The sequence below is a fragment of the Drosophila mojavensis genome, unplaced genomic scaffold (genome assembly GCF_018153725.1).
Source record: "Drosophila mojavensis isolate 15081-1352.22 unplaced genomic scaffold, ASM1815372v1 contig_36, whole genome shotgun sequence".
NCBI lineage: Eukaryota > Metazoa > Arthropoda > Insecta > Diptera > Drosophilidae > Drosophila > Drosophila mojavensis.
In genome coordinates this window covers 16,813,986-16,834,876 of record NW_025318858.1, presented here as the reverse complement: position 1 = coordinate 16,834,876, position 20,891 = coordinate 16,813,986, and the positions used below count along the sequence as shown (strand labels likewise).

Sequence of the window (20,891 nt, the reverse complement as noted above, 5' to 3'; positions counted from 1 at the left end):
TTTTTGTCGTGGCGTTTTGCTTCTTTTTTACGGCTCAATTAACACAATTAGGAATAAGGCGAAAAGCTTTCAGTTGTTGAACGTAATATCCCGCACCATAGATGCCACTAAGAGATCACGGGCGTGTTAGAAAAACCCCGTGAATTCTTCCAGTGCCATTAACTGTGCCGAGATGCGAAACAACGAAAACAAACTTACTCACCTGCTGGTCTTCTCGCTATGCTCAATTGAAAGATCCAAGCGCAGTCTCTCGCCGATATGAAACCTGGGAACTGGCAACTCAACTCAACTCACCCGTTTGGAAACAGGAGCAGCCTACAGAAGCTTTGTTCGATTTACATATCTATCCCACGTTGCGGCCACTAACTGTTCACCTGTGCGGCTGCCTGATAAGGCATCGCTGCTTAGATGTATCCCACGATTTAATCAAAAACGCAAATTATTTTATTTTAGCCGCGCGAAGCCCGCGGAAGTTGTTTGTAGGAAAGAGGCCAAACATGCGTGGGAAATACACTTTCCCACCTAGCCATTGCATGTTAGTAGCTGTAGCTGTAGCTGTGGCTGAAGTTGGAGTTGAGGCATCTTTGGGCGCTGCGGTTGGCCTCATAATTCGCTGTGAAAATCGTTTTGTGGCTTTGCCGCTGCGTGCTGCACACAACTGCGATTCAATTTGGGAAAAAAAAACAATACGTATGGAATGAAATCACAACAAAAGAAATGCAGAAAATCCAATTAAAAAGATTATCGTGCTTGGCGAACTAATTAACTGTTGCATTTCAAATGATTCTTGGGCAAAATGGAGCCGAGCGACGTCTCGGACAGGCTAATTGAGTTAATGCAACCAAATTGTAACATCGAAAACGAATTACAAATAACCTTTGGCCCCTGACTGCAGACCTCAACTTTAACTCTTGGGAAAAACGTAGACTCAAATTAGTCACGAAGAAAGCGACGCGATGCGACGCGACGCGACGAGATGGCAAATTGTAATCAAGTTTGTTGCCTAAGTCTTTCATTTCGTTGCGGCCAATTTATGCAAATGTCGAAATGCCGAATGCTGCTCCACTTCATGTAATTGCCACTTCTCTGCTTTTTTCTCTCTGTTGATTTTGTTTTGCGCACGCTGCTTATCATGCAACGGTAAATCAGTGTGTCAGTCAGTCAGTTAGGTAGCTAGCCAGGCTCATTGACATGCCGAGCATGCAGCGCGAGGCGACAGCCATCAATCAAAAAGCGCTGCAATCAAATCAACAGCCAAGCAAATAAATACCAACAACAACAACAACAACGAAAGAGAAAAAAAAACAGTTAAAAATCAACAGCTGCTGTTTTGGCGGGTTTGCAGCGAAATCGCGTGTCTCTGTCTACGTCGGCTCGGCTGGCCCCTGCCTGGCCGCATCACGATCTCAACATGATTTTTAACGACAAATTTACGCGCTTAATCTCTGGCCCCAGCAATAATCATCGTCAGCCAAACCGACAACAAAATATGCAAATGTGAGCGGTGTCTGTTTTTACATCTCTCTCTCTCCTTCTCGCTCACTCTGGTTCTCTGGCCAACGCACGCCGCACGATTTTCGCATCCGCGCGCGCATCATTAGCGCCAACACTTGATGCCGATGTCCGACTGTCCGGCTGTCCGGCTGTCCGTCTGTCCGCTGTCCGAGCATCTCTTTAATGTTTAAGTGCGTTTTTCATTAATTGAAATGGTCAATTTGTTGCCAGCAAGAGATAAGAGTCATTTGTAGACCGCAGCCTCTCATTGATACTTACTAGGTTGTCCAACTTGACCACTATTCTACTTCTCTCTCCCTGAGTCTCTCTCTCTCTCTCTCTCTCTCTCTCTCTCTTTCTCTCTTTCTCTCTTGCTCTGCTTGATCGGTCCGTTGAGTTGTCTATGCCCTACATGGCCAGCACTTTACTGCCTGTCGCCGTTCACTGGCGCCAGTTGCTGTTGCGAAGATCTGCAGCTGCCTCAGCACACTCATTCATCACGGCCAAAGCAAAGGCTTCAACGACAAACCCATAAATATTAATAGAAATGCTTCAAAGAACAAGCTCGTATACGTTAACGAATCTAATATACACTGCAAATATGCATTATAGAATGAAGATATTTGAATTTATATTTAAAAATTGAGATCCTTCATAAAAAAGTCTTGAAATACATTTTTAAGCATTTTGGGAAACTTTTTGAATTTTAATTGATATCAAATTTTGAAATTTGTAAACTCAGTCCAAACTAAATATATATCTGAAGAAAATTTTGGGCGAATTGAAATAAAATATTAATACAATATATATATATTATATCTATTTGAGTGTTATTGATAGCTAGAACAAATTAGAAATAGTTTCTATTAGCTGAATGCTTGGCAAGCTCTGTAGCAATCTGAAATTACCCGTTGGCAAAGAGCAGAAGTAGAAGATAAAACAAGAAATGAAAAACGTAGAGAAAAACTAGTCATGGTCTTGACCATGTCATGGCAGAGGAATTGAACGGTAAGCGTCGGAAATTCGTTGTATATACATATACATAGATATGTCGTCGTATATGGCCAAAGGTAACAGTAACAACTGTTTATCGTTTATCTAGCGGCCTTTTTAAGCAAATTGCAGTCAAATGCCGCACGGAATCAGAGACCAGTTCTAATTGTCTGCAATGACAATGCAAACAGGGGCAGGTAGAAAAGAAAAATGAGATGAGATTGAAGACATGATTAAAGAAGCCCCTTACGCAGTCTTAACGGTAAGAATACACGCTGTTCGCGTCCAAGTATATAACGTGCCTCAAATGTACATACATGCATATACAAACGTATATATGTGTATATATACACGAGAGCAATCCACAAGCAACAACCACATTAACGAGGCAACTTCAGGTTTGGCCACAGCTCTGGACTCAAAGCCAATTGGCATTTCAATCACGCATCAATCTGGCACGTTTTTATGATGCAGATCACAGGCAGCAAAATCAGAAACAGCAACAACATCAAAATGTTGAGTATGACGAACTGGACACAGCACGCGGCATTCACATTAAATGCAGCTGCAATGGCAGCATGCCCCCTATCCATGCTCGGCCCGATTCCTTTTTCATTCCTCGCTGCTGTTGTTGTTGTTGCTGTTGTTGTTGTTGTTGCTGCTGCAAGCTTATGAAAATGAAATTTTTATTGGTCGGTTATGTTTTCGTTACATTTCGTGGATTGTTATAAATTTCATTGATAATTGCCATATATATATATATACATATATATTGATGGCATGATTATGTGCATGATTGTCTGATTGTTGTTGCACAGTCGTTGATGTTGTTGCTACGTGCGTGGCATATGCACTGCAAACTTCATTTTTTCCCAATTCTTTATTTATTTTTTTTTTTTTTTGCGCAAATTATTTTCAACGAAATTGCGAGAAATACTCAGTACTCAGTATTTCATATTGGTCAGCTGCTAGGCAAGAGACTTATAAAGTAGTTTCAAAAATGATTTTCAGCTATGATCTGAATTTATTTGAAGTAATTAAATCATATATAACTATGTAGCTTTCAGCAATTATTATGAGTTTTAGATCTGAAGCTAAAGCCCCGAAGCAGATTGTTTAGAAACTGAAGAACCATCAGAAATGTGTTACTCCATACATTAAGGTACGCCAATCAATGCAATATCTCTCATTTATATTGTTATGGATCCTTCTCATTGCTATCAGTTCGCCAGTCTGTCCGACACAAAAACTCATTAAGAGAGCTTTAATCTTGTTTATTTTGTTGAATTCTTCAATTAAATTCATTTTTATCATGGAAAACAATAGCTAAACAATTGCGAATTCGTGACGAATCTTTTAGCCAAAATCTTCTGCCACAAACACGTTGAGCTCATTCAAAACCATAAATTACGCGTACGTTAGCCGAAAACAACAACAATATATCTATGATTTGTGACATTGTCCAGAAACAGTTATGCCAGCTGCCTGCTTGCTATATGGAAAGTTGCTAACAAAACCGAAACGTCCTAATGCGAGAACGCACAGCTAAATAAAAACTCTTTTGCCATATCTGAGGCTGAAGACCGAGGCGAACAAGCGCTCCATATGCAAATGGCCTGCACTCAGCACAGAGCCAGATCGCAGCGAGTGCACGAGCTGGGCCGTAAGCCGGGCTCGCATGAGCTCTTATCATGGCATGCGCACTCGGCAGCCTATCAAAAATAATTGACAACTAAATGCACATTGAAAATGTCGTGTGGCGTGAAAAAGACGCATTTAATGTGCCGCAGTTGTCATTTGACAAAATCGTTTGCCTCTGATAAGATACTCGAAACGAGTCATTGACTTGGACCCGATCCTCATTTACAATTTTTCGTCTTGAATGTAGCGTGGGCTGCCTGCCTTTATGTTTCGATTGTTGTTGTTGTTGTTGTTGTTGTTTACTTCTTGTTTTTGGTCATGAGAGCGTGCGCCCACACCAAGTGCTTCAAGTTCGTTGCTTGAGTCCATTTGCCTGACTGGCTGACTGGCTGACTGACTGGCTGGCTCTGGCTCTGGCTCTGGCAACAATTGCGACGCATTTTGTTTTGGCCATGATTCATTGGGCAGCGTAAGAGGCTAGCTCTGAGCCAGCTACTGAGCGGGCTGTGAGCGACTGGCACGACCACCGCAATTACATCCGGTAATTTAATGTAATTTTATATTTCATTTCAATCACATGCGATAGCTTGCCCCGGCCACGACGCCACTTTCGACTCTAGACTTGTTAGCATTTCAGTTGAAAAAGATAAATATAGCTCGTACAGCCTCTGTCTCTATCTCTCTCTCTTTCTCTCTCTCTCTCGCTCTCTCTCTCTCTCTCTCTCTCGCTCTCTTTATACGTCACTCTCTCATTTCCTTCTCTAACTATCTCCTTCTAGATCTAGAAGACTCTTAACTATTATTTTTTAGTTTTGTCGCCTGTCTTTGGTTCCATTAAAGTTTTATTATGAGTATTAATTAATTTCGAATGATTTTGAGCGGTTCCTTTGATAGCTCTGCAAACAAAATGATTTATTACTTAATTTATCTGTCGAAAACTGATCCAACTGCTTATTCAACTGCAGGTAAACGTTAGCGTTAACGTTTACGTTAACTTGGCTGATATTCTACGACTTGGCACTATGAGCATTCCTAAAAGAGAAACACAAAGCATAGGCTTTGTTAGCTCAACAAAGTAAAGATTCCTCACAAACTCTGTTTCTGTTTCTTTTTATGATTAATTGCTTTGACGTTCTTACAATGCCCAAAATAGTTTCCTTTTTTTTTCTGGTTTTCTGGTTTTCACAAACTGTTTTTGTTTTATTCGTTTTCTTAAATATTTTGTTAATTAGAATTTTAGTTTTGTATGAGACCATTAAACCCACTCGCCAACATGGCCAAATGGCTCCAAGAATAATAAGCGGCAATTAACAAAAATCAAACACAAATTTCTGAAAGGAAAAAGCGAATGGAAACCCAAACTAATAACAGAAAACTGTTAGAAAGAGGCGTTGCTCAATGGTTTAAAAACGCATTTGTGTTTTGTTTTTTTTTTTTTTTTTCAGTTTCTGTTTTCTGTGGTTTCCCCCCTAATTATGCAACAGCTCGTGTGGCTTTGATAGGCCACCCTTGAACCATTTGATAAATTAGTCTTGGCAGCTAGCAGAGGTCAGGTCTATACACTGACGGGGTCGACTAGATGAGTTTATGTATGTGTCTATCTCTGTCAAAGAGTTGGCATTGTTGCGCTCTCTCTCTCTCTCTCTCTTTCTCTCTCTCTCTCTCTCTCTCTCTGACTAAACATCAATCTGGTCTACCAGCCTTAGCTGCCTCAAGTCGCTGCTGAGTATCAGCTTACCCAACAGGAAGCGTGCGCTAGCCTTGCAGCCAATATGCAGATCAGTTCCATGATTGACAAGTTCAGGATGCAGTCAGCTTCGATTCAGGCACATTTCATTCTGCAAGCAGAGGAGAACATAATACATGCGACATAAGTATCAATGGAATTCATGTTAATGTCAACTATTGCAGTTGCAATGCACGATGGTTACTTAACGAGATGCTATATATTTATATATATATATTTATATACGTCATATTTATTCTTCTTCTAATATTTTTCTTGATTTAAATTATGCATATCTATAAATCTATAAATCATTTCCTCAACATGTCTATTTACTGCCAATTGCCAATTGTCAAAGGAAAGCCATCAATTTCAATTGATTGTTATTTATTTGTAAGTTGCTTTTATTTTGAGTACTGATTTATGCTATACGAAACCACTTTGCCGTCATTAACTAGAGCTAATGCTCTGGCTTTACATTATGGGCAGGAAACAAACAAACGAAAACAAAAAAGAAATAGCTGCCACAATAAGTCGAAGGCTGACTAACTCTAGCTGGGCCTGTTTGTGAGCTATGTGGTCAGCCTGAGAGAGCTAGGCAGAGCCTGCTGCAGCCCGAGGCACACTTACAGGCAGCAGGCAATTGGCAATTGGCAACAGGCAACGGGCAACAGGCAACAGGCAAAAGAGTTGGTTCGTAGGGTGGCTAGTTGGATTGCATTTGACAATCTAGCTGGCTAGCTGGATCGGTTTGAGCGAATGGAATGTTGTTTGCAGCTTTGCAGTTTTGCAGCTGCAGACACAGTTGGTGTAGCAGCATAACTGCTGTTACTCGGAACTTGCCACACATGCCACAATTAAATGCCAGACATAGCTCAGTTTCAACTAGCTGTCAGAGGCGCAGAGAATTGCATTTGCCTAGGTGTCGTCAGATGTCGCCACAGGCGCCGCTTAAAGTCATTGCTTAAATGAATGAATATAAAGCGAGCTGCCCAGCGAGCGTATGATAAACTGACAGCCTTATGACAGCATTACGCAAATTGACAACCCAGACGCTAAGCAGCCAAAGAAGACATCGAGCCGCCGTAGCGAAGATGACTCCAGCCAGCCAGCCAAGAGCCAGTCAGCCAGTCAGACAGTCAGCCAGTCACCCGATTGGCTTAATAAAATGATATATTAAATGCGATTAAAACGCGGCAAAAGGCGACGAAGACAGCAACAAAAGCAACAACAGCAACAGGAGAACAAGGAGACGCTGCAATAAATATATTGGAACAGCTTCTTGATTCTGCGTGTAACTTGTATATTTCTATCTCTCTCTCTCTCTCTCTCTCGCTCTCTCTCTCTCTCTCTCTCTCCATCTGCAGTCTGGCCGTGGCACGCTGATAAAAGTGTTCATTAATTTAATGCGCTGGGCGCATAATTAAATGCGTGTTGGTCCTGGTTGCACCCGTAATGACATTAAATATGTTTAAACAAGCATAAATAAATACAGGAGGCAGCTGGAGCAGGTTTGCCCCGTTGCCGACAACTTAGTTAGCCGGGCTGATGTTTTAATCAGGGCGTGTATTTTAAAGGCGCTGACCCAGGCGCATGTTCCACAACTAGTTAAATTAATGATGCAACATAAAGCCAGATCCCAGCCAGCAGCCAGCAGCTGGCATAGGCTCAGCCACACCAAACTGGAATCGGGATGCAAAAGATTTACGACAATTGGCAGCTCGACTCTGGCGCTGCCTTCAATTGATGCTTCTTATTTTTTTCTTTTTTTGGAGACTAAGCGATAAATTGTAAAGTTAATCGCTTGTCAAAGTTTTCGCGGGCACATTTATCTCCGCACACAGGGCACAGGAGCTGCTGCTGATGCCAACAGCTGATATGTAATAGTTGCGGATTTATAGACCAAGTCTTAGAGAGCAACAGAATCTAACTACTGAATGTTCGGCCTTATAGCTGCTCCTGCTGGGGCCATAAAATACGTTTGGCTTACGTTCACTGCAGAGCTTATCATTTGCCCGTTTGATTGATAAAGTCCCATAAAATCTCCCAAAGCAGGTTTCAGGCAAACTAACAGCTCAACTGATTGGTCAAGGTTGAAAGTCTGAGAACTTCTTGCCTTTCTAATATTTATTTTATGCGACAGTAACAATTTATAGCAGTAGCTGCAGTACATAATAATTTCAATAACACATTAATTAAATTCAAATTTTGTTGCCATATAAAAAAGGATATTCAAATTCAAAATAAATGTGTCTATGATTGACTCATGGTCTCTAAGGCTAACGATCTAAGCCAAAACGCTTAATCTCACTTAAATTGATGACTTATTAGTAACAATATAATATAATAATAATACTCATCGCTGACTCATAGACTTGCAATATCTGCTATATACACATAGATAGAGACTTGGAGCAGTTGCGGCGCTTGATAAGGAAGTCTTTGGCAGCAGTCGAACAACTCGATCAAAATTTGTAAAGTAATTGAGTCTACCGAGTCGCGTGACTACAGCTGTTGCAGTTGGCGTTTTTCAGCCCTCATTGTTCTTGGAGAGCCAAGACGAATTTGGTGTTATTTGTACCCATTGTTTACAGTGTATCTATAGAGAATGTCATTCAAGTCGCCAGCAGTTGACAAATTGTCAGCTGATATGGGAAATGCTGTGTAGCCCGGCAGCAGTTGGCAGACAGACGGCAACAGCGGCAACTGCCCATACAACATACAACATTCTCATGTGTGAGCATTTATACAGATTTATGTGTGTCGCCAGCCCTGCTGTTTACCTCCCCCCGTCTCGCACACACCGGGTCTTCTTTGCATATGCATAAGTCTAGGCTTTGCTCTTGTTTACCTGCGGTTATTTATTTATTTCTGTTGTCGTCTGTCGTCTGTTGTCTGCTGTCTGTTGTCTGCTGTCTGCTGTCTGCTGTCTGTTGTGTGTGGCAATTTCTCAAGTTCAGTTCACACGCTTTCACTGATTGTGCGCACATGTGTCAATTTGAGCCTTACGATTTATGTAGTTGCTATTCGGTTCGCCGCTTTGATAGATAACACCCGTCCGCCAAGCATAGCTAGTTTAGTGGATAAAACACGCACGCATCAATGATCTAAATCCAGCTATGGGCCTGAAAATGCTTTGGCGCACACTCCAACAAATTGCTGCTAATGAGCCACTGCTGCACTCCCTCGATTAGTCTCTCTTAATTAAAACCATAAACAGAACTCTCCTGTAACCCAACTTGGCTGAAATCTCTTTCCTTCTGTGTGTTCAATTGTCGGCTGCAGCACAAAAAAAAAAAAAAAAAGGAACCCTGGGGAAAATACATAAATGCAGCGATTTTCACTATAAGGAAATATACGTATACATATATATCTATATATATTGGAATTAAGAGCAAATGGCAATGAACTTGAAAGGAAATGACTAGAAAACTATAAACTACTATGTAGTATATTAATCTAAGCATATCGTTATGTTGAAGAACTTACCTTATCAACCTGTAGGGCTACACCAACGCATTGCTGAGCAGCGAAACCTGCTGCATCGTTTAAACCTGTAAATAAATAAGAAAAAATTATGATTTAACGCAAGTTTTGTAATTAATCTTGACAAATAAAGCCCACTGTAATGCCATTTTTCCACGTAAACACCCTCAATGTGCTATCCCATGACCATGCCCATTCCCCATTACGTTTGCGTCGTTTCGCAGGATTTCAGTTTTAGCGCTGTGCCAAGACTTTGTATTTATCTTCATACAGAGTTTTTACATGCATAAATCTTGGCGGCACTTTCAGGCCCAAGTTCATAGGGGAGGGGTGGGGGCCTGTTGAGGAGGGTAGCAGAGGACTGGACTCGACTGACTGTTCTGACTCGTCGGCTAGCCAGCTTGGCGTGGCGTGGCGTGGCGTGGCATGCTACAGCGGTCCCTGGCCCCTTGCTGACTGCTTGCAACATCATCATCATTATCCTTCATTATTATTTATGAAGTTTCTGTAGAGTTTCGCGAAACCGGTTATGCGTGAAACCTTTCAAGTATTTCATAATTGTGCCAAGTTATGCACAAATGCACAATTTTTTTTTTTTTTTTGTTATTTTTGTGTGTGTATTTTGTCTTTTTTGTTGTTCCTCTGTCTTATTAAATTATTGCATTTTAAATGCGTATATGTTGAGCGGAAGAAATTTAAACTGAGACCGAGAGCGAAGCGGAGCGGAAGTAACAGAGAGCGCAGGAGAGTGACCTTTACGAGGTGCTAGCTCCAGCCAATGCTGGCTGGATCTTAATTACATGTATGTTGGCAACTCACGACGCTGATGAACAGTAGCAATTATTTGCGAGACCGCCACTCAGCACTCATCAGCGACACACACACACACGCACGCACACACACGCCATCACAGGCACAGGTGATGATATATAGCCATATTACGTATACGCCGCGTACAGCCGCTGCCTTAACTAATTGCCACGAGAGTCAAAGTCAAAGCCGAAGCTGGAATTGGGAATGGGAATGGGAATGGGAATGGGAATGGGAGCGCAGCGTTACTTGAAGCTGTCATTAACTTGGCAGCCCGGCGACGTCTGAGTGCCAATGCAATGCCTGGCCAAACGGGCCAACATCATAATCTCCGCTAGCAGCAGCTTACACAGATATTATATCTGCTTTTTGCTGTTACTACCATATCACTGTATTTCTCCTCTTTTCTCTTTTATGCTGTGTAAGCAAAGCTGATGATGTTGCTGCTGCTGCTGATATTTTTCATCTTTTTTTTTTTTTTTTTTTATACTTTTTATTGTTGCTCTTGATTTGCCTTTCATTTCTAATCTGATTTGAAAAGAATTTTAAACTTTTTTTTCTGCTCTTAGAGGTTTTTTTTTTGGTTTGTTTGCTTACACAAAGCGTTAAAGTGAACGACACGTTTCAATATTTTTTATATACATACATTTAGCTAGCACCAAAGAGCATGGTACGCACTGCAGTATACCCTGTAAAAAATGGTTTACAGATAAACGAAAATAAGCTCTGCTGGCACAAAGTTTTCATTTCTTGCTCATTCACAAAGATATCTTAAACTCAATTTGGTTCTACTCAAACTTGTTTCTTCGTCAGCTTGAACCATTCTACATCATCTGCGTGAGTAGAGGGTATAAAACAGAATCGAACTATAAAAACGTGACTGCTATGAAAAAGTCGTGTATTTTATATTATTTTCGCTGTATGCGTCAAGCAGCTGACAGTGGATGCTCAGTAACAACAACAACAACGACAACAACAACAACAATAAGAGAGAAATATTTACTTTAAACAATGCGTTGGCAGCACTTGAAATAACAATAAAAACGACTCGAGTTCCATTGTTTGACTCTGGTTAATTTTGAGAAACTCCTGCTTAATAACTAAAGCAACACAAACCGAGTCTATCTATATTTTGCCTCTACACCTGCCTAGCTCAAACAACATGATCTCTCTCCCCCAAAGCTTATAATTGATATTTATGTCTGTTTTATTGTCAGCTTATTTATATTGCCAGTCTGGCTCTGTTCCCGCTGAGCATTCATATTTCATAGATCTTAACGCAACTGACTTTATTCAGAGCTCTTCAACGTTTACAAATCGTCAAAACCTGCTTGGCCTAATGCTGTCAACAGCTTCTTGAACCCTCCCAAAGAATATTGGCCTAAAACGATATAGATTTATGAGTTTTTAATTTAGAATATATCTATTCTTATGTTTATAATCTCAAATGGTTTTTTTTTTATTAAATAATTACAGAGAGTTTATGAATGGCTGGAATTTAGCTTTCTCTGATGTTACTGAACAGAGTCTAGACTCTAGAGTAAGCGCAGCATTTCCACCTATACGTCTAAAGTTACTCTGTAAACTGAGTATAGCAATCAATGCGTTTATATTCCAACTGAAAAGTAACTCTATACGCTATAGCCCGTTGTGTATACTCTTAACAGTTGTAGCTACAGAAAGCTATAATCAATATGAGGAAAATTAGTTGATAAAGAAAATTCCATGTATGAAATATTGCTGAGTATAACAAACGGTACCTAAACTTATATTCCAAGTGTTTTGAAGGCGAACTGTTTTCACTTCAACGAAAAACTAATCAATACATTGATTAACGAAATTGTCTGAACTTTTGAATCTAGCTACAATTCGGCTTTTTTGAAGTTTCAGTTTCTCCCCCAAAGAGAAAAAGAAACTACGCCCATGTACATATTTAGACAGATACCGCCTCAGAGCCGTAATTTCTGCAGTCGGCCATCGCTGGCTCCACCTGAATCACGTGGGTGGGTGCAGCCAGGCTTAACATCCCAAAGGTAACAACAAACAGCAACATATAAATTTGTGTTACGCTAGGTTTTAAGGCAAGGCAAGGCAAGGCAAGGCAACGATGCGAGCTGAAAGGAACTGCCCACTCGGGTGGCTGCAGCCCGTTTACGTTTAATCGGCAAGTGCTCAAAATATTCGACGCTTAATCAATTTACTAACATAATTTCGTGCAAAAGTAATTAACTGCCCCGCTGCGATCGGCACCGACAAATGTTCGCTGTCAGGAGCGTTTAGTGTCATTCATTTTGCGACCAGGCGGCGCCCACTTGCAACTGGAGAACTTGTTTTCCTTTTTTCTCCTCTCCTTTTTTTTTTGCTTCTTTTCCGTTTATCCTTAGACCAAGCTGTACGTATTTGGTTTGAATTCATTGGGGAGGCCTTTACTGCCCAGTTTTCTAGTTCTAGTTTTGTGGGTTCAAAGATCGTCGCCAAAAATTTCCGCATTTGCTCAGATCAAAAATCAATACATAATTATTTTGACATGCCAATCGCACATTTGTGGCATGCAACAGCAATAGCAGCAAGCAGCAGGCAGCAGGCAACAACGGCAACAACGGCAACAACATGTTTGTGCGACTCATTCTGATAAAAGGAAGAAAAAACTGCAATGCAGACGTTGAGAGAGCTGGAAGCTGGTGAATGTAGCAGAAACAAAACGACGACAAGCACCCAACAGGCAACAGTTGCAACCGTTCGAGCTGCACCTTAAAAACTCACAGCAACAACAACAACAAAATGTATAAAAAAACTGACAGTGCCGAGCCGAGAGTCGACTTGGCGATCAGGAAAAAGTGAAATCTGCTAGAATTGATCTGGGGAGTCGTCGTCGTCGTCGTCGTCGTCGTCGTCGTCGTCGTCGTGTGTATGTGGCTTGAAACTGGTTTACACATCTGGAGAGGAAGTACGAGCAAGAAGCAGCGTGACTAGGCAGCGGCTTTTGTGCCCCGACCTCTGGAGTTACCAGGCAGCGCCTTTCATTCGCTGTCAGCATCAATTGAAGCAGCCGGCAAGCCACCGCCGCCGCCGCCACCACCGCTGTCGCTGCCGCTGCCGCTGCCGCCTCCTGCCCGCCCAAGATATATGAGCAGCGTTATGTTGTGACTACTGCCCGCTGTGCACCTGTGACTGAGCCACAAACTGCGAATGCAACAGCCACGGCAAAAGCAACAGCAACAGCAACAGCGAATGGAGACTTCGACTTCAAACTTGGCAACTGTTAGCTGACTGCCAACATGATGATGAGCAGGCGAAATGTGTTTTTAAATGATGCCATTTGTTGCTTGCCAGAATGCAACCAGTAGCCAGAAAGCCCTTCTATCCAATTGGTTGGCTATTAGAAATTGGCCAGAACGACGCAGTTTGTGGCCAACGGCGATCATTAACGCCAAGGGTTGGCGGCGCTTTGAACAGCATTTTACAACTTCTGTAGAAAAAGTGACAACAACACAAACAAGATACGAAAACCCAAAAAGGTCAGCTACCGTCAGCATAAAACAACAAAAATGTAAAAACAAACAAACATAGGTAAAAATAAAAAAAAATTAAATAAATAAAACATAAAACGAATCAGAGTGAGAGAGAGAGGGTCTGTATATGCCATGCCCTGCCCTGCCCGGTGCCGTTCCAGGAAACGCTACATTTCCAGAAGTGCCCGACATGTCAAAACACAATCCAGCGAACAAGCCACTTGATGGCCAACTATACCCGAGTCGCTGCCATTCAACCCAATAAAAACGAAAATTATAAAAAAAGAGACGCTAAACTGGCCAACAATTCCCAAAATCTGAACGGAGCCAATAAAGACTCAAACGAACTCATAACTAAACAAAAAAGTTGAGTACAAATCTTAATGGAACCAACTTCAAGTAGCTTTAGTTAGTTGAATTAAGTATAAATTAAGATTTATATAAAATATAATATAAAAGTCTGTCAAAGAAGTATTTCTAATCTGAATCTGAATCAATATCATAATCCTGCTTATGTTATCACGGTATTCAATAGGTCTTAACAGTCGAATAAGAATCAACTGAAGGAATGAATACTGTACGAAAATGTTCAATTGAATTCTGTTTTATTCATTTTAAGTACTATCCTATCCAATCTGAAGAGGATCCTCCAGTCTACTTTTAGAAAAAAACACTTTTTTTTTGCTATCCCACTTAACCATTTTGTAGCTCATTATTATCTGTAATTTATTTAATTTACAAACTGCGTTTCTTATCCTTGGTGGCTTGCTTGTAAGCCAGCTCATTGTCGGTGGCAAGTTAACATTCTTAAGTAGCGATCGTGTACGAAGCAAAGCGCTCTCGAAATGGTTGACGTGTGCAAGTGCCTGATAAAAGAAACCTTTGAGTTGAACTTAAAGTTGGAGTTGGAATTGTAGCTGGAGTTGGAGTTGGAATTGGAGTTGGAGTTGGAGTTGGAGTTGAAGATGAAGCTCAAATGCCTCGTAGACTTTCAGGTGATGCAGCTGGTGGTGGTGGTGGTGGTGCTGCTGCTTGATGCTTGACCCGCTGGCAATTATCACAGCTCTGCTGAGTTGAACTGAACTGGTGGCAGATTCACACGACTCGTTGCCTGGTTAAGTGTAGTGACTTTGACTACAATTAGACATGCGCAGCTGCTGCCACCAACGGAGGCAACGAGCTCGCGAGCGCAACTGCGACTGAGTTGGGTCTCTTGGGTTCTTGGGCTCGTAGGAGAGGTCTGTTGACCCCTCCTAAGAGAGACAGTGTTAGCAATGTGTTTGCCTGATGGATTGTCGGAGGCTTAAGACCTGAGGACGCTCTCCGTGTCTCTCGCCTGTCGCTCTCTGGTGGTGCTGGTGGTGCCGGTGGTGGGCACATCACTTGGGCTCAAGACACAAATCACGCACTTTTATTTGCCAGCGTCGGGTCGGACCGTGCCGGACTGGAGCGGATGAGGCGGCCTTTTAAGGCTGCGTGGCATGAGTTTGCAAATTGTTGCTGCTGTTGTTGTTGTTGTTGCCGTTCGGGTTTCCTGCTGCAACTTTATGGTTGTGGCAAGCCGTAGCTGTAGCTGCCACAGCAGCAGCAGCAGCAACAACTGTGGCGATAGCTCTGGGTCATTTTAGGAGCGTTCGAGTCAAGGCAAATGCAACTTGAAACCTGCAGGAGCTCTTGCCTGTATTTCTGCGTATCTGTGTGCGTGTGTATTTGTGTGCAATGTGCAGGAGGTGTCCCAAACAGCAATGAGTTTTTTCTTTTTGGTATTTTTATTCATTCTCGTTGTACTGACTTCACAAAACCAGTTACTGACTCCAGTGACTGCTCCTGAGGCATGCTGTAATTGATATTGCAACAGTGTGTGTGTGTGTGTATGAGTGTATGTGTGTGCCTCTGTTGAGCCAAGTACAAGTTTCAAGCACACACGTGTTGCTAATGAGACATAACTCCACATCAACAATGAACATCAAAATCCGCACAAATACACACAGCACTGATAACCTAATAAAGTCATAGCAATTAAGCCCAAAGAACCTGCGACTACACGCCAGCTATGACAAGAACAACAACAACCACAACAACAACACACTCTGCGAGTACAACTTGTTTGCCAAATCCAAAAAGTTGCCTAAAATGATGTCACTTGCCGTCTTGGCTCGCAATTAAAGCTACAAACCCGCTCAGTGCCGAGAATTTGCCGATGTGTCGAACGGCTCCAAAGTTGCCTTTTATTATACATTTTCCCCCTGCTTTAACTCTTTTATTGTTGCTTCAGCATTGTCCGTAATTTTTTTCATTTTTTCCTTTTATTTATTAATATTTTTTTTTTTTTTTTTTTTTTTGCCCGTTTACCTTTTGTGTGGGCTACAAAAATCATTTTTTGAAAAATCATTTTTTAAATCGTCTATTGACTTGTTTAAGGCGCCGCTAAATGTTTATGCTACAAATTATGTGAAATGATTGAGCACAAAGAAAGACATCTATTTTTATGTTATTTTGCCAGATTTCTATTTCGGATGCCAACTAATAATTGTAAGCCTGCTATAAAAAAACGTGGTAATTTTTTTTTTTTTAACAGAATTTCAGCTGTTGATTGTATATTAGGTATTAGCTGGGGCCTTAAAGACACCCAAGAAATTTTGTAATATTGGTAAAATATATATTTTTTTTATAATTCTATCGAACTTTTCAATTTGTAATAATAAATGATCAAATTTGAGTATTAGTAAAATAAAAATAGACCGCAGCTCAATTTTAAACAAAAATATTATTAAATTGTATAAAATCTCAATTTAATCGTACATAGATTAAAAAACAGAGCCTAGCTCTTACAATTGTGATATTGATATATCATATAAAAGTTATTCAATTTCGAGCCGTAAACTGAAACAAATTCAGACATAAAGACCTGTATTCTAAACAAATCGAATACTTTAAGTAAATAAATAAGAAATTAAGCTTGAAACCGTCTCTATAGGTACTTGTATATTTGTGACGACAAAATATATAGATATATATATAAATATTAACTCAGAGTTTCGTGTGAGTGTGTGTGTGTGTTTCAATATATTCATATATTATATTATATAATATACAAACAAGTCTCCATAGAGTTCATAGTTTATAGCTATAAATCTTGCTTTTCGCTTGAAATTCAGAGCTCTTTATAATTATTTGAAAGCTTGTATATATTTCACATATATAAAAAAAATTTTAGATATATATATAACCTGCTTTGAGGAAATATAAATGTATTATTTTAAGACTCACCTGAACTTTAGAGGCCAAGGATATGATCGCAGCGATTTTATGACTCGAAACTTGAGCATTCAGTTTTTTGTGTCCGCGTCTGACTTTTATGATATCTGTCTGTGTGTCTGTTTCACTATTTGATAGCTTAGACCTTTCAACCGCTGTTCGATTGTTGTGTTGCTCCTCTTTGGCGATTCGATAGGGTCTCTCCACGCTAATTTGTAGCTTGTCTCGGCTTGCTCGAGTCGCCGTCTCCATTTCATTTCGTCAAATTTGCAAGTGCTTACTAATAGAACGTTTTGTGTCGTGTTAATGAATTCGAGAGTTTTATTGACACTGCGCCGTTTCGCCGTTGACGTTGCTTATTTTTTTTTTTTCTTAATTGTTGTTGCTTTGCAGTTATTTATTATTGTTTTTGTTTTTTAAGTTTTTTATTTTTCCTTTTTTGTTCAGTTCTTTTTTTTTGTAAATTTTGTACGCCACGTTTCTGTGACTTTTTCTAATTTTCTATTGTATTATCAGTTTATCTAACACTTTGCTGTGCTATCTATTGCTCTCTCTCTCTAGCTCTCTCTCCCTGCGATAGCTGATGTTGTTGTTGTTGTTGACGGTGACTGTGCGACTGTTTGCTGAAGCCCCAAACTGCGCACGCCGCTCGCTGACGGTGCACTGATCGGATCGTCACAAACGTGGCCAACACGACAGGTAACCAAAAGCAACGTACACAAAAAACGCGCCACCAACAATAGCAGCAGCAGCAGCAACAACAGCAACAACACAAACAGTATACAAGGTAAGACTGAGCAACTGCCCTGAGACACTAGCCAACTCTCCTCGCTCTCGCTCGCTCGCTCTCTCTCTCTCTCTCTCTCTTTGCCTGAGGCTCTTGTAGACTTTAACTCTGGTCACACTGTTTGACGATATTGAGGCAGAGCGCGACGTTGTTCGCTTGCGTTCCAATTTGCGACTTGGCTGTCTGCGCTCATGGCACGGGGTTTTTGTAACCTCGCCGCGGTGCTGGCTACGCTACTCTCCAACAGCTGTTATGCTTATCTCACTTGCGCATGGCGCGCTCAGTGAAGCGTATTAGCACAGGTGTAATTACTTGGTTCGCTGTGCACAGCTAGCCGTCTTGCTTACTCTCGATCGCTCTCTCGATCACGCTGAGCCCATCTCATTCTGTACCTATCTCGCTCACTCATTCTCATTCTCGCTCTGTCTCTATCTTTCTCCGTCTGCCGCTCAGGTTCATTGCAATGATCATTAGCTCGGGCGCTCTGCTTCTGACTCCAGTTTCGTTAGCTGAATTGCCGCCCCCTCCCTTTGGCCCATCGGCCGCAACTTGGGCCAGATATTGCTTAAGACCTGCGTTTCCGAATTTTCGCTAGAATTTCAAGTTGTCGCTTGTATGTCGCCTCGACTTGACCCGATGCCATGTGAACCTTTCGAGGCAAGCACATCACTTCCGCTATAAACCACTGCTCCCAGCTGTAATTCTTAATGCAACGGCAATCTCTTTAACAACTCCCTTATTAAAGGCCCAGAGGAACTGACTACCAATAGATTTATACGCATATCATCATATCATACCTACCTACTACATATCTAGCAATTGCAATCGGAAGTTGGCACTTGTTGGGAGCCACGCGGCGGCCACCTCAGGCTCTAATTGTTCATTACGCTGATGATCGTTCAGCATCGTCCTAGCCATCGATTGAACCTTCCAATGACCGCTACTTCCGCCCTGGCCAGCTCAGCCTCAGCCTCAGCCTCAGCTTCAGCCTCAGCCTGAGCTCGTGCTGGCAGCTGCATTCATGTGGAAACTTTTCGCTACTGTTACATTGATCGTTGTTGGGTGCTCTATGCTTTGATTTGGTTAGAGAATCATTCGCTATTTTTCATCGCTTGGCTATGTCTGTTTAACGGAAGTAACCGTTAGACGATCTGTGCTACCGGTGACCGTTGGCCAAATGCAATTAGTTGCAGCAACAAATTGCAGCTGTTGCCGCTGCGGCCAACAAACTTTTGATTCTGTGGCTCTTTCCAATGCCTGGCTTTCCATTCGGCTAAACATCAGCGGCCATAAATGATCAAGAAAGAAATTTATATACTTGTGCTGTAATGCATTCGCCAAACTCAAGAAATAAAATACTTCTTTAAATCTCTTAACGTTGTGCTACTGGCAATCGTTGAGTTCTTATTAATAGCGCCAACACGCCAATATCTGGTTAGATCGATTTATTTTCCTTTACTCTTATATGGATTTTAAATGTGCAAATAATTAATAAATAAATAATGAATGCCAATAAATTGTTTATGAAAGTAAATTAATGGACTTCATTTCATATAAGGCAAGCTATTTTCTAAAACTTCGTACCTCTAACAAAAAATTGATCAAAAAAAAAAAAGGTGTCTAATAAATAAAAATTTAAAAAATACAAAAATATTTATATAATTAACATTAATAAATAATTTAATATCATGAAAATATATTGTAAAATAAGTATTATTTATTATTTCAGACCACTTTAACAAACTCATAATTTTATGGGTATAAAAGTTTTTAATATTTTATTATTATATATTAAATTCTATTATTATTTTTCTGTAAATTCTAGAAACTGCAAGAAGTCATTCAGCAATATTGTCATTTCAAAATAAATATTTAAATAAATAAAAAATATCATAATATGTATGAATATAAGTAAATAAAATAATATCATAAAAATATATTGAACAAAATTATTATTTTCTATTTAAGTCAACTTTAACCAAATTAAATAATTATTAATTAATTATTACATATTAAATTCTAGTATTATTTCACTGTACATTCTAGAAACTGCAAGAACTCCTCGATCGACTTCGAGGAAAAGCGTACGTCTCAGACATGTATTCAAGCTGGAAATCTAAGTAAGCCGTATTAATAGCTAGTTTAGGACAAAGTGAACAATTTGAAGTAAAACCAGCATTTTAGTTAGACAGCAGGCAATTGCTGCTCATCATGAATATATATATTTATATATATACTATATACAAGTACTAATAATGTCATGGTAGCCAAGTTCTACACATTTTCTATTCGGAGCTCATGTGTATTTTTTTTTTTTTTAATTTTACTATTATTTTTTTTCCATTGTCATCGAACCGTGACGATGAGTTGTTTTTGTGTGTTATATGTTATGTACCTGTGCCTGGTGCTGTCGCCAGTGTCTAACCCCCCGCTTGATGATCTAACTGTAGGCCATGCGATAATACTTTATAGCTCTGCCTTTCGCTTTATAGGGGTGCACAGCCGTGTGCTATCAGCGCCTGCATGGCAGACCCTACAAAAAAAAAAAATAGAACATATAAAAGAAATTGTAAATACTGCAAACCCACCTTGAAACAGTCGACGCACAGTAGTCCGATCCGTACGGTGGCAAAGGAAACTAAGGGATAATTAATTATGCCGCGGGTGCTGGTGCTGGTGACATTTGGCAGCTTGGCTTGATAAGGAAATGACGCGGCAACAAAACTACAAAAAACCGATCTATAGGGAAAATTTCTAAATACTGCTTATAAGATCTATTTCCAGTTTATATACAACTGCGGAAGCATTTTCTATTATCTCAGCACTTTTTGATCGAATTTTGTATACAGATACATGATATATATGTATATATACAAACACGATACGTTTCTGCTTATAACATGACTCAGAGTATAGCCCCAAGCGACGCGACGATTTCTTTCTTTCGACTGAGTTGTGCAATTTTAGTTTTTTGTTTCTTTCATTGTTGTTGGTCGCTTTTGTTATTGTTTTGTTGCATTAGTTGCAATTATTGGCAAAAGAAAAAAAATAAAACCAATTGCAAATTGCATTTTGGAAAAGCTGCAGCTATTTCAAAGTATTTATTTCGGGTGAAAGTTGCAACATATGGTGCAACAGCAACAACAGCAGATGGTGCCCCAATCCTGTGTTCTGTTTACCAGCA

General features: G+C 40.4%; 1 long non-coding RNA gene across 1 annotated transcript; it reads right to left on the bottom strand.

Annotated features, from left to right (window-relative positions):
* Positions 1-3,352: 3,352 nt before the first annotated feature.
* LOC122757226 lies at positions 3,353-17,898 on the bottom strand. The gene is made up of 3 exons (XR_006357178.1): positions 16,933-17,898; positions 9,344-9,408; positions 3,353-5,966 (listed from the first exon to the last, which is right to left on the bottom strand). It is a non-coding gene; the product is annotated as an uncharacterized LOC122757226 (long non-coding RNA).
* Positions 17,899-20,891: the final 2,993 nt, after the last annotated feature.